This window comes from Amblyomma mixtum, chromosome 5 (assembly GCF_055824585.1).
Source record: "Amblyomma mixtum isolate Tamu chromosome 5, ASM5582458v1, whole genome shotgun sequence".
Classification (NCBI taxonomy): domain Eukaryota; kingdom Metazoa; phylum Arthropoda; class Arachnida; order Ixodida; family Ixodidae; genus Amblyomma; species Amblyomma mixtum.
The window spans coordinates 177,948,405-177,963,782 of NC_143016.1; positions in this window are offsets into that span (position 1 = coordinate 177,948,405).

The window sequence follows — 15,378 nt, forward strand, 5'->3', positions numbered from 1 at the left end:
GTCCCTCACCTCGGGACACAACACCGCTTTGCATCAGTCTCCCCTCGGGACCGATCCGGGAGGCCTAGGAGATCCGAGTCCTTGGCCTCTTCATACCCCACCAACGCAGAGTCGACACCACCATAGCCAAACTTCGCACGGTGGGAGACCAGATGGGCCGAATGGTCCGCCGGGTCTCCAACAAGCGGGGCGGATTACGAAGCAAGGATGCACTGCGGCTTGCCCATGCTTTCGTAACGAGTAGAATCCTCTACTCAACTCCCTACTTGAACCTGCGCAAACACGATGATGACCAACTGGAGGTCATCCTGTGGAAAGTCTTCAAGCGGGCTCTCGATCTTCCGGTCACCACGTCCAACCAGAAGCTTCTGGCCTTGGACGTGGTGAACACATTTCGGGAGCTTCGAGAGGCCCACTTAGTCAACCAATACACGCGTCTCGCACAGACCACGTCCGGTCGCCGCCTCTTGGACCGGCTACACATCAAACACGACTACCACATTGAGGAAAGGGAGAGAGTGCCAGAACCCTGGAGACGCGCCCTCCGGGTCCGACCCCTTCCCCGCAACATGTCCAGAGAAAACCATAGCGGTCGTCGCCAGGCGCGCGCGGAAGCGTTGGCGCGATACTATGGTAACCAAGAACATGTGTATTACGTAGACGTTGCCGGCCCGCACCACGGGGGGTGGTACACGGCCGCAGTCGTACACAACACAAACACATTTAACGGGCTCACTTTCAAAGCCTACAGCGCAACACACGCGGAGGAGATTGCCATTGCTCTGGCTCTCACGAATCCCAAGTCAAAACACATCATCACCCACTCGCGAGGGGCCTGTCGGAACTACGAGTTGGGCTGGGCTCCCCCGCTTGCCTGGCGCATACTGGAATATAGCTGTCGATCTGAAGATCCAACTGCACGCAACCTTATTTGGGCCCCCGGTCACTAGGGACTCCAGGGAATCGAACAGGCCGATCAGACCGCCCGCGCACTCTCTCCCCTGGCTATCTCCCTGTCCTTGGAAGGGTACTCCCAATCAGACAATCTGGCCATTACATTCAAACAAATCACCGATTACTACAAGGAGGAGCACCGGCGCTACCCGGCCCCTTGTAAGGGTCTGGATCGCACTGACGAGCGCCTCATCAAAATTCTCAATAACACTGTACAGTGCCCGGCGGTGCTTAAACATTTCAATACATCCTTTGATGGCACGTGCCAGTTCTGTGGGGAGGTGTCTGACACCTTCCACATGGTTTGGGCGTGTCAATCTAACGCATCTATCCCCCCCAACCCCAACCCCACCAGAGAGGACTGGGAGGCGGCCCTGCTCGGCTGTCAAGACCTGAAGAGCCAAAAGGCCTTGGTTCAACGGACGCGGGCGGCGTTGCTTGCCAATGGGGCCCCGGAATAGGGGCTCCACCTAGTACTGTGAGGGGAAAGGGCCAATAGGGTCCTGCCCCAATCACCTTTCTGTAAAAAATTTAATTGCTTATAAATGTTCTTCACCACCACCACCCGGGTGCAGTGCCCCGCTCCATCTTGCTTAAGGCCGCCCGGAGGTCGTGGAGCTGGAACGGAGTGTCCAGCTCCGTGTTCTCTTCGCCTGCATAGGAGTACGCCACCGGCCGGGGGTCCTTAGTGGTGCACAGGTATCGATCCCTGAGCGTGTGCGCTAGCTGTGTTGTCGATCCTGTAAAGTTGTGCAATGCCCCATGCAAGTGGCGTTGGGTTTCCGTGCGTGTTTGTATTGGATCGATGAGAGCGCGGAATAGGCGCCACGTGTTGCGGCCAGACATCTGGCGCGCAGCCGCGTTGCACCGGTCCACCCAGTTAGTGTCGGCTAGCTGAGTAGCATGTTCCGCTGCCTGTTGTGTGAGTTCGAGGATGCGTTTCTTTAGGCGTATGTTATGTTTCTGTTTCTTCCATCGTTTGGTGAGGCTGCGGTGGGCCTCCCAAAGGTGGAGCAAGTGGTTGTCCACGTCCGTTTGTGTTTCTGTGAGGTGTATCTGCTTTTCGTGTTGCGTGAGTGTAGACGTGAGCGATTTGGACCATGCGTCGTATCCCGACAGGAAGGGGTCTACGATGGGTAGAGAGGTGCGGAAAGGCGTCCAGTCCGGGGCACGAGCTTGTGTTAGTGGGCGTTTCAGGGGACGCATGTAAATGGTTGTGTTGATTATACAGCGATCACTACCCAGACTGTCTTCTGTATTCAGCCAGTCGGCATGGCGTATGTTGCGTGTAAATGTGAGGTCCGGGCAAGTATCTCGTTGAATGGAATTGCCGACACGTGTTGGGTTGGCGGGGTCAGTGTGTAAAGTGAGTCCAAGTGTTGAAAGAAGCTCCGCAAGCTTCCTCCCACGTCTGTCCTCCCGGGGGTACCCCCATAGCCTGCTCGGGGCGTTGAAATCCCCGACGATCAGAAGGGGATCCCTTCCAGCCACCTGCATAGCTTGGGTGAAAATTTCATTGAACGTGACGTTCTTAAGTTTAGGTGGGCAGTAAATGTTTAGAATGTGTACAGGTGGGTCAGACCGCTTTAGGGGAAGCACTGACACCATCGTGTATGGGAAAGGCGGTGTTGTGGGGAGCGTGACCTACTGCGCAGTATACTGCTTGTGAACAAGTATACATGTGTACATGTTGTGAACAAGTATACATGTAGTGTAGTTTGTTAGTTTGGCCCCGGCGCCGGGTTCCTGAAGGGCAACCATGGCAACGAGGAACTCAAAGGTCTCAAGATAAAGGCGGAGATGAGTCCGCTTCGTGCGGTTCTTGAGACCACGGCAGTTTCACTGCTTTAGTGTAAGCGGCTGAGTTGTTCTTGCTCGCGACTTAGGGTTGGGGGCCATGGTCGGAGGCGGAGGGTGGGGTTACGTTGTTAAGACTCCCCAGTCCGCTAGTGCCCGGCGCAGACGTGCAGGAGTCTTCCGAGAAGTCAAACTCATCGGGAATAACTGTGTTGAATTTGGAGGGGCGGTTAGCGTCCCTGATGGGCCCTACGCGTTTAAGGACGCGCGGATTGTCTTTTATCCATTTTTGGATAATGTGAGTTACGGCTCGTGTCACCTGTGCGATGACACTCTCCACCTGACGCGCAATGGTATCGTGGATAATTTTTGGGAGGTCAGCCAATTGTGTTTCAATCGCGGTCACCCGGGTCTCCAGGGCCGCGGTACGACTCTCCACAGGAGTAGGAATCTCCCTGTCTGTGATGTTTTCATCCTCGCCGCTCGACGCGGGCGGAGTAGGGAATTGGGCTTTGAGCGAGTTAAGCTCGCTGGCTAGTTTTTCGTTTTGAGCTCGCAAGAGGGCGAGCTCGCGCTTGAGTTCCTGCGTCTCAGCGGTGCTGGTGGGGGAGGAGGGAGGAGGGGAAGGAGAGGAGGCGACCATCGTCCAGCTGCCTACCTTGGGTTGGTTGCAGGCGGTGGTGGTGGTGACAACATTTATTACGAATGAACAGGAGGTATGTTTGGATGAGCCCGTAAGGGACCGATCCTTACAAACACTAGGTGGAGGTCCCTAGTATGGGACCCCACTGGCGGTTGCCGCCGCCCGGGCGCGCCCGACTAAGGCTTGTTGGGCCTGTAAGTCGTGCCAGCCGAGCAGGGTCGCCTCCCAGTCCTCCCGGGTTGGGTTGGGGATGGGGGGAATAGCGGGGTTGGAGGGGCAGGCCCACACCATGTGATAGGTGTCAGAAGACACTGCACTACAGTGTGGGCAGCTGCCGCTAAAGGAGGGGCCAAAATGTTTTAGCGCTGCCGGGCACAGCAAAGTATTGGTGAGAAGGCGGAGAAGGAGCCGCTCATCCGCCTTCTTCAGGCCTTTACATGGGCTAGGGTAAAGGCGATGACAATTTTGATAATATGTTGTAATATCTTTGAATGTATAGACCGGATTAAAATCGGGTTCCTGATCGGATGGGGAGGAGAAAAGGCGGCGCCGCCAGATGAAGCGCTGAGAGCTGGGAACTCCGCTGCTCCGGGTGGTGGCGGTACCACTGCTGTCTTGCCAGGGGGAGGCCGTGGCGTCTTCTGGTTGTTTTGCTGCCGGCCGGTGGCGTGACTTCCCCGTGTCGCGCTGGCATTGGCTCCCTTGGGTGGCTTGATTGGCGGCCTGGGCCCTGGCTGCGGAAGCCGGATGAATTTGCTGGTGCATTCGCGGGAGCTGGTGAGGTGCGCCGCATATTATGCACATGGGATTGCAAACGTGGGGGGCCATCCCCTCAGTACCAACCCTCACGTTCTGGCCGCAAAGGCCGCATCTTTCTTTGACCGGGGTGGGACAGTTGTCCACCCGGTGCCCCAGCGTGCCGCAACGGTAGCACGCTGGCACCGTTTTCTTATACTCCTTGACGGGAGTCAGTTCTGCATTATAGTGGACGTAACGCGGAACGCTGCGTCCCTCGAAAGTGAGCACAGCTACATTCGATGTTCCCAGCTTGCGCACATGGACTAATTCACCACCGCGCCACTGCACACTTTGTTTCAAGGATTCGCTGGTTTCAAGGTTATGCACAGTAATCACACCACGACACATCACCGGTGAGCTTGAGCTGTCCGTGAAGCGGGAGCGATCCTTTGCTGGTGGTAATTTGGATGTCCGCCAGAAGCTTCTGAGCCACCTCGGGGTTCTTCGTGCCACAGACGATAATATTTTGTTCCCAAATGGGAGAAATTGTAATCGCATTCATATGCTGTCTGCCGATGAGTTGCGAAATGGCAGCGCCGAGCTCACCGTGCTGGAATGCTGTCTTGAGGGCGACTGTACTGCGTGGCCGCAGCACGATCACGTAATCGTCAGGGTTCATCCTGACCGTTGGCTTGGGCGTCCACTTGGAGATTGGTGAAAATGTCTTTTGTGGACATTTAGAAGACGGAGCGCGAGCGTCTTCCGTTACTGATTTGTCGAGAGGAGTCTTGGGCATTGCAGCTCCTCGTGCGTTCTGCCGGCGGCGGCGCCGGCTCTCAACGACTTGAAAAAGGGCAGCTTGCTGCGCCGAAATGGTGGATGGGCCATCCTCTGGCTGGCTTGCAGGGACAGACGACCACGACAGAGTCGTGGGGTCGTATCCGCGTTGTTCAGGCAGAGCCATGTTGAGAGGTTGACCGGCGTGCGTCTCCGCAGCCAGCGGCGGGGGAGCCGGAGCCGTTAAGGCCGTTGTACGATCGCTTTTGAGCGGATCCGCCAGGCAGGCGGACTGGCGGACCGAACGACCAGACAATAGGCATTCGCCCCGTTCGGCAGGCGAAAGGAAAGTTGGTGAACTTCAACTTTGGGGCGGACGAGCGAACCGCCCGGCGTCCGAATTGCAGCGATTGGCTGCTTTTTACGTGACGTAGGCATCCGCTCCTGCCGGGCAAGATGGCCGTCCGTCGACTGAACTGGGGAGCGAGGCATAGGTCGTGGCTGTAGTGGTGGCACCTATGCCGCGAGGCATACTATATTGGCCAGATGTTGATATTACGAGTGTTCAGAGCGGCTGCGAACTTCTACGCGTGCAGCAGCGGCGAGCAGCTACAGTTTCCCGAGTTGAAATCGACGCTGATGTAGTTGACAGAGCGCCTCTTCAAACCGACGCAAGATCTACGCGTTGGCTGTGTCACGAAGTGTTTATATGGAGCTGTTTGTGGTTGCTGCAAGCGTTCCTAATTCCTGCGAGGATCATCACGCACAGCGGCGAACAACAGCTGCTCACGGTGAACTTTTGTGCGTGCATGAGCTGCGTAGCACAGTGACTAGTGTCCGCGTAGTGAAAGTGATTGCGATCGAAGCGAGTGCTTTTACGTCAAGGCAGTGAAATGTGCGCCTTCGAGAGCTCACTACGCACGCCGTGCTTTCCGAATGCTGAAATGAACGTGGCGTTGTGCAGCTAGTTGCATTCGTTTCGATGGTGGCAGTGATCGCGACCGAACCGTGCACATGACGTTGTTGCTGGCTACGCATTCGTTACCATTTTTTTCGCGATTCGTGTTGGCACTGTGCTTGAGAATTGCCGTGTGTGTGACGTGACGCGACGCGAGCTTGGCTGCACGGCCGTAGGCAACAGCGATGTCGCCATCCTTTGCTTTGGTGCTCCATTCAGTACGTTTTGTGATGATGGGTGCTCGGTTTACGACTCGCCGGAGAAACTGTGTAACCTGTGTGAAAACATCGGTGAAGTGCAAATGTATCTTCGGGAGCGTCATTTATTTTTATTTCCTGCCGGCTGTGCGCACATTTGCCTGCAATAAACATATCGGCGTGATGAATGGGTGACTGAACACTTCCGCTAGCCATTTCGGTTTAGGTTGTAACAACATGGTATTCCGCGATTACAAACAAGAATCATTGCCGCTTTTGAATCACGACTGATTGACAGTGTACAAATCTCTAATATGTGCCAACTCATAAGTCTGTTTTTCATGAGCATTTCAATTCATGTAGTAAGACATGATGTTGGGCTAGTCGGTTCATGGTTAGAGCGAAACAAAACTGCGCGAAGACGGGACAAAAGAAAGGCACGAATACACACACACAAAGCGCAGACTTCCAACTGACTTTATTTTGTAAAAGCAGGGTGCTTATAAAGGCAATCACAGCAAACTAGGAGACAAGCAGAAGCACGTTGCTTCTGCTTGTCTCCTAGTTTGCTGTGATTGCCTTTATAAGCACCCTGCTTTTACAAAATAAAGTCAGTTGGAAGTCTGCGCTTTGTGTGTGTGTATTCGTGCCTTTCTTTTGTCCCGTCTTCTTCGCGCAGTTTTGTTTCGCTCTAATTGATGTAGTGCAGAAAAAAAATAAAAAGTGTGGCAGCAGCTTATGCAATCAAAACTGACCACAGAGCAAGTTGAGCATAACGAGTCTTGATGAAAAAGAAGAAAAAAATATTGAGAAAACCTTTGCCATTGCTTTTTTTCTCTTTTTGCTGAGCAGTGTTAAGTCAATATTGACAAATGCTTGGCAGTATTCAGTTTAAGTGGGATGTTGGTTTCCACTGCAATCAGAAAAATACAGTGGTCTTGAAGCACCTCATAGGCAATGACAGTGTCTGTTGTTGATTTTGCTCATGGTCCTTTTCGATCCAGGGATCAGTGGTACGAAACTGGATGTGTTCGCAATGCTATTGTTGCAGAGCTGCTCGCGAAATCGGCCTTATTGGTGATAAGCGGTTGTTCAGCGGCGCTTCCTGGGTCAGCCGCAGCACTTTGTTTAACAAGCCATTCTCGAAGCTTTGAGAAGATCTCGTCGATGCACTTGCATATGTCTGTCTGCTACCACCTTCATTTGCCTGTGACTGCTTGCTACAGACATTACTACTTGCAGACTGCAAAATAAGCCCTGTGGAGCTGGTAAAGCTACGCTAGGAACAAAGACGATGGTAACAACATCACTGCACAGGGTAGCAATTCTTGCTCTGTTGTCGTCCCTTAGCACAGTTTCGATATGGCAACTTGCCACCAGTGCACCTCACAGTACGCTATGATCAAGTTCTGTGAAATTTACAGAAAGCAACAACGGGAGAGGAAGTAGGTTGTATAGGCATATCTAGTGCATGCTGTACAGATAGCTTCCTGCCTTATTATAGCCTGGCCCCTCTGTTTTTAATCCTTCATCACCCAGCACCTATGGCCCTATTTGTGTTATTGGCATGTGCTGCAAATCACCAAACACATTTCATACTCTTGACCCTGCTAGATTGTTTTGGCCCATTAAGTTGTTTGATTCAAATCGGCGAGCTTTTAGAAGACATTTCTGCAATAGCCAACTTTTTCTTGTTCTTCACGATATGCACCTTGACTGCAACATCCCCCTATGATGCTTTTGTTCTTTGCTTTGAAAAAGCATGCGAATCCCCTATTTATGTGAGGCTGGTTTTCTTGTGCTTTAACTTGCATCCAATAGCTCTAAACTGGATTTAAGCTTAAACAGCCAGCCTTCGGCAGATTTCCCTTGCCAATTCTTATGTATCTTGCCTTTTCCTGCAATCTCGGACGTCCGCCAAGGAACTCCTTTGGGCCTCAGCTTTTCATTACTTGCATTATTACCGTCCCTTCAGTGTTTTGTCATATGCCTTCACTGACAGCCATATGGGGTGTGCCATATTGCAATCAATACCAGCATTTCAGTTCAAAACAACAATTAGCATGCCCTGGATTGTCCTGTTTGCTAATGTTATTAAGAATGCAGTAATATTGTTTTTTATTGTCAGCATTACATTTTGCCAACTTATAAGGACTTCCGATAAAGGTATATTCACTGTATACTGGTTCAAATACCTAATAATCCTCATACACCCACCCACAACCTAGGATATTTACACCATGACGTGTTGTTAGTATCACCGTCTTCCAAGTTACTTGCATTCAATTCCCCTGTGTGTCATCAACTTGGGTATTCTAATGGCACATGGCACAAATCTAATTTAACTAGAATCCTTGAATTAGTTCAGTCCTGAGCCGCTTGTTTTATTTTCTCAGGCCATTTTTGAAGGTCCAGTGTGACAGCACTAAAAGTGCATATTTGAATGTCTTCATCTTATGCAGGTTTTTTTTTGCTCCTTACCAACACGTCCCCAACTAATCAGTCCCAACTTGTAGTCTCTCGTGCACTAGGTGCACTAACACTCTTGTGCCTCATTTAGCTCATATGCCACTGAATTTCAAGATTCGTTTTTGTTCGTGCCACAGAAGGCTGTAACGGTCTTGCATCCCACAAGGCTGTGTATCTTACTGTCCTTCGAAGTGGTTACTACAGAAATCATGCTATAAATTACGAACTCACTGAGCTCCTACCTGGCACACCATTTTAAAGCTCGCTACTAAACTGACGTCATTTAGGACCACTGAGGTGTGATAAATATGAAAACAAATAGATCTGATATAGTGCTCAGTCACTCGGTCACCTCGGCAAACCAGTACAATGCTCTCTTATGCATAACGTGTTCATTGAGAATTTTTTTGTTCATAATTTATTTCAAACTATATTGGGGCAGATTTACACAATAGTAGCATTTGGGCTAACTTTGCACAAGCTAGCTCTAGCTACCTACATTCGCTCACTTTAAAGCTAAACATGCATTAGTGCACCCACCTGTTGTTGACCAGGCTTCTCTTTGTGGTTGTCTGTTCTGCTTAGCTGAGCAACACACTGACTTCATGATGTGGCTCAGTGAGAATTCTACATGTGTATGCTTATGCATGTAACTTGTATATAGTCACATGTACTAAGGATAGTATTAACTGGGCAATTGGTTGAGCTTAAAAGCTCTCATCATAAGATTGCAGCAAAGAGATAGCAATAAAAGACAAAAGTCATCACTGCCTTTCTGTTTTTCTTCGTCATCCTTCGGCCTGACTTCAACTTGGTTTTTTTTCCAACTTCCTTATGACTACTGATGGCTCAGTTAATTCGTTTCCTTGCAACCCAGACTGGCAGTGGAATAAGGGTATTTTGCTAAGAAATTGGTAATTAGTAACTAGTACGACATTATTCTATATATAACAAGTGGTGCGGATATCGATTAACAAATACAGATTCTCTCTTTTGCTTGCTGCTTTGGGAATCAGAGTTGCCCTTAAAATTTCTCATATTATTTTTTACTGATCAGAAAGGACGTACCTTCAAGATTGCTGTAGAGCTTTACTGGAGAACTTAAGCATCTATGGCCCACACATACTTCAATGGCTTATTTTTCAATTCATTCTGTCCTGAGACATCATAGCTCTTATTTCTGAAAATTAACTTTTTCGCATTCTGCTTCATATGATTGTGTTTGTTTGAGGTAACTGCAAAATATGAAGCAGTTCCCGTTCCCTTGCCTATACAAAGCATTCTATCCTAGCCTCCGCCAATATTTGCTATGTAAACTTTCCAAATCGGTTCTTGCATTTCCTTAACCTCTAGGCCAGTGTACTTACTCCCTTATCTAATTATGTATGGATTAATGAGGATGGCACATGTATACTTTTCTGAAATACGGAGCAACCACTTTGTTTTAAATTCATGGGACAGTTAAGAATGCTTTGTGGTCATACGCACAATACGCCACCTTGTTTCTGTGCATGTCAACATTGATTGGCTCTCAACAGAACTTTCCACACTTGTTTACTATGCTGCATACTGGTTTGCACAATGTTCACTGCAATGTCACCTCAGGAAGCACTGGTAAAAGGAAGCGGCCTGCCCACTGTCACTGCAGAACAAAAGCGTGCACTTTAGTACAGTGATGCGCACCATATCCGCTTTGAAGCCACTGAGTAGTATTTCTATTTCGATTTTCGTAATGGTGTGAAAAACATGACGAAAAAAAATCAGAAAAGAAATCAGTATTATTGCGTCGTCATTTTTCTGTGATATTGTAAACACCTGCAGTTAACACTGATCTTCCATATTAGTAAAGGTTGGGAGCATTGTAATTTCCTCATGTATAGATGCATTCATATCTGATGGTAACATGCTAAAATATGCTGATTTTTTCATGCATGCATAATACACACATACACATACACCTTTTCTTTAATGAGAGACAGTGGCGTGTTTGATGTCATTTGACCACACATACTATGATGTGGATAGAGTTGAGGTGCGGCGGGAGTGAACAGGGACACAAGAAGAATGATATACAGGTGATGCTGGATTTCCCACAGCTGAAGAACCAAGCTGGGCAAAAATGATCTCGTTTGGTTTGGTTTGGTTTATGGGTTTAACGTCCCAAAGCGACTAAGGCTATGAGAGACGCCGTAATAGAGAGCTTCGGAAATTTCGACCACCTGGGGTTCTTTAACGTGCTATGACAGATCATTGTTAAAGGCTGTGAACAAGCAGTCCACATCAGCAGCAGCAGATGCCCTCTTTACAGATGCAACAACCAATCTTGTCAAGGTCACCTTGACGTCAGAAGCAGTAGCATGGACTAAGCCTCGGTACTATTCCCTTTTATCTAAGAGCACACAGAGGCATCTGCCCTACGTCACCTCTTGTGTAGGACAGTCCAGCATACACTGTTCGTGATATCGCTTTGGACAGTTGGCAGTATCAGTGAGGTGTTTGTTGCGGGTTGTCTCTTTTTGTTTCATGTTAACTATGCGTATCTATTCCTACAACAAATATTTTTGTTTGCATTGAATTGGCATCTAAGCTCAGCCAACAATCAATGTTCAGTTTTGGTTTTTGGCTGTCAGAACATGTTATCACCGAACACTATAGTCAGATTCAATTTAAGTCTGCAGTGAAGCTCTGTCATCTGGACCGCCGCACAGAATTCTTCCGCACCAAAAAAATAGTCCGCTGTTAAAACTTTTATTGTATACTACTATAAGAAGCTTATTACAAGAAAAAATGATAAGCTCTAGAATTCTGATACCTGGATAGATTAATAAAGTCAAACATCGAACAACTTATTTTGGTTACTGTTATTGGTTAGTGGAGTAATACAGGATGCCTCGGGCCATGACCGAGTGCTAACAACTGCTGTTTCTTTTAAGTTTTATCCTACTATACATGAGGTACGCGGTATGTGAACCAGAATCATAAAATTTCAGTCACAGCAATTTCATCTTGTTCAGATGTTTGATGTGTGTTCCACAAGGTTACCATCCTCAAATCTAGCAAACCATTCTCATGAAATGCACCATTATTTTTTAACTTGCAGTTATGTTGTAGGTAGGCAGCCAACGTCTGTGTTAAAGTACTCCACTCAGGATGTCGATTTGCTTCTGCAAACAATGGAAACTCACTAAAAGCATGTGTTTGATTGCACAGACGGTTACCAGTTGAAAATAATAACAGTCTTATTCACCCGACATCACTGCTATCATTCAGCAGCACAGAGAACCCTACGCAACGTCGTATAGGCTTGCGCCTACGCTTACGCTGCTGCTGAATGACTGCGTCGGCAGCGACGAACTGCGCGACTAATGGCCAGTTCACCCTGTTTGTGTTGCCCATGTAAGCAGTCAAAACCACTACAGCCGAGCTACTCATCTGGTAGCTGACGAGAGCCGCGTACAAGAGCAAGAACATCAAAAACCACGCCATGGCGTGGTTTTTGTGGGCGTGGTTTATGTGCCGGTCGCCGAGGAGCAAAAAAAGACCACGTTTTCGCGCCGTCTAGGTTGCCAACAGGAGCATGCTATTGGACAGACGGCAATCCCGGGCGCGCCAATCGGAACGCTTTAAACCATCCGCCTCGTCCGCCAGCTCCAAAATGATCGTACAACACCCATTCCGCCCCACGCCCGAGCGAAGGCCGAAAGCGAGCGGTTCGCTCGCTGGCGGATCCGCCCAAAAACGATCGTACAACGGCCTTTAGGCTCAGCTCGACCGCTACGTGGTGATGCGGAGGGTTGCTCGAAGTGGCCGAAAATTGGGCGTACCTGGGTAAGATCGGTGTCTCCAGGGTCCTGCTGGCTTCACTGATGCAGACGCACAGGTTTGATGGGTGTTACATCAGATTGCCGCGGTTCCAGTCGAAAATCGCCGGAGCCGATGTGCCACGCGTCCGATCGCTCCGCGCTCAAACGCGGCGTCCCGATGGGAGGAAGAGGAGGCGATCTCAGCCCAGCTGCTCACCTGTTTGTCGTGTTGAGGCGCTGATGCCCGGGCCTCGGCAGCGCCAATTGTCTTGAGGGCCGGGAAGTGGCCAGTGTCTCTGCCGCTGGGCGGTGGAGGCGCCGTCTTCTTCCCGGGCGCTGGCTTCACCGACGGTGAAGAAAGTGACGATGTCTTGTGGTCGGTGCCGTGAGCACCACGCGGCGTTCCGCCACCGGCACCTGGTTTTGAATGACTTGGCTGCTTGCCAGGTCGCTGGGACCAGGAACGCCGCGTGGTGCTCACGGCACCGACCAGAAGACATCGTCACCTTCTTCACCGTCGGTGGAGCCAGCGCCCGGGAAGAAGACGAGGCCCCCAGCGCCCAGCGGCAGAGACACTGGCCACTTCCCTGCCCTCAAGACAATTGGCGCTGCCGACGCCCGGGCATCAGCCCCTCAACACGACAAACAGGTGAGCAGCTGGGCTGAGATCACCTCCTCTTCCTCCCATCCCTCACCCTCCCCCGTAACCGTCTCCGCACTCGACGCGGAATACAAAAAACAGATAGACGTGCTCCGGGCACAGAATCAGCTTTTGCTCAACAAAATTCAAAATTGAGTCAAAATTGGCGTCCTATGCACCAAGCCCGCAGAACTCGGACGCAATCGAGAGCGACGCGGAGATCTCGCCTGCCCTCGTGACAGCCATCTCTGCGATGGAGGAGCGCTTAACCTCTAAATTGCGATATATGATCGAGACCGCCATGGACCAGATCTTGACAAAGGTCAAATCTGCCGTCCCCGCGGTGGTCTCAAAACACATCTCGGACAACCCCCGCCTCCTCCGTCGGACGGGACCCATTAGGGACGTATCCCGCCCTTCAAAATTCAACCGTCTGATTATTGATTCGGACAATGAGGACAGCTGCCCCGCTCCTTCCGTCATCACCCCCTTGGTGGCGCAAGTAGCTGGCTCTGGGGCAGCCAATACCTCCTCCTCCCCCCCAAGAATTTTAAATCATGGCGAGAAAGTAGCTGGCTCTGGGGCAGCCAATACCTCCTCCTCCCCCCCAAGAATTTTAAATCATGGCGAGACATTTTAATGAAAGGAGTTCCGCCATCTCCAATTCGGCCATGTCAACTTCAATAACGCAGTGGAACTGTAGAGGCCTTAAGGATTGCACTAAGCGGGGCAATTTCCGCCTCTACCTTGAAACTTTCGAGTCCTTACCAGCCGTGGTTGCCTTCCAAGGGCCAGGCCTGGGCACCACAATATCAAATTACACGACGTTCCAACAGGATCCCGCGTCTTGTCTTCTCGTTCACAAAGACCACACAGACAACTTAGTGGATCTCGATCTCCAACTAGAGTATTCTTATGTAATGGTGACCCTCCTACCAGTCCGCTGCAGGGACCCACCGTTGCATATACTCAACGTGTACTGCTCTCCCAAACTTAAGCGAGTGATTTTTGCGGACCTCTTTAGCCGCGCGCTAAGAGTAGCGGGCCGCGATCCCCTGCTGATTGTGGGCGACTTTAAGGCTCCCAGTCAGCTGTGGTGGTATCGCAAGGAGGAGTCGCGCGGGCGTAAGCTGGCGGAGCTTGCGTCCACGTTGAGCCTCACCCTCCACACGGACTCTGTCCACCCAACCCGGCTAGGAAATTCCGTGACACGGGATACGTGTCCGGACTTAACCTTCACTCGCAACATACGACACGCAGACTGGCTCAACACCGAGGAGACCATCGGTAGCGACCACTGCATCATTAACACTACACTACGCACACGCCCCCTCAAGCGTCCCAGAACACAAGCCCGTATCCCAGATTGGACGAAATTCAGGCAAAATTTTCACTCACTTCATAAAACACCCATTTCTGAGAAAGGCTACCCAGCATGGTCCAACAGCTGCTGACACACCTTTTCTCGCATGAAACTGAGATCCAGCTCTCAGAGGCGCTCATGGACGTGGATAACCACCTTCTACACCTCTGGGAAGCCCGTCGCAGCCTCGTCCGCCGTTGGCGACGCCAGAAACATAACAGAAAGCTTAAAGTTCGAATTGCCGAGCTTACCCAGAAAGCGGCAGAGTACGCGGCCGAACTCGCCGACTCCAACTGGGTGGATAGATGTAACACGGCCGCAACATGTGGCGTCTCTTTCGAGCCCTAATCGACCCAACCCAAACACGAACCGAAACACAAAAACATGGTGCATTTGCGCTTTCCCTGGCAACACAACTCAACTGGCACAGAAACTTCGGGACCAGTATCTGTGTACAGCCCAAGACCCCCGCGGATCTGCGTACTCTTATGCAGGCAAGGACAACACGGAGCTGGATCAACCTTTCCAGCACCATGATCTGCGGGCGGCTCTCGCCAAAATGAAACGGGGCACTGCGCCAGGAAGGGATAAGGTCACTGTCAAGCTTTTGACGAACCTGCCCGACTTGGCATACCAGTCCCTCCTCGACTACATCAATGCAATTTGGTGCGGGGACACCCCCATGCCAATTGACTGGAAAACGGCTCTGGTCACATTTATTCCTAAAGCAGGCAAACCAATTGACACAGATAACCTTCGCCCCATCTCTCTCACCTCTTGTGTGGGCAAACTAATGGAGACGATGGTGCGGGATAGGTTATCTGCATATCTTGAACACAAACATGTTTTTGAGAGCACTATGTTCAGATTCCGCCCACACAGATCCGCACAGGATGTCCTCCTGCAACTTAATCGGGAAATCCTTGACCCCCTCGAATGTCCCCATAATGACCGGGTAGTACTCGCCTTCGATCTTAAAGGGGCATTTGACAGTGTAACACATGAGATCATACTCACTAACCTAAGCCAGACCGACTGT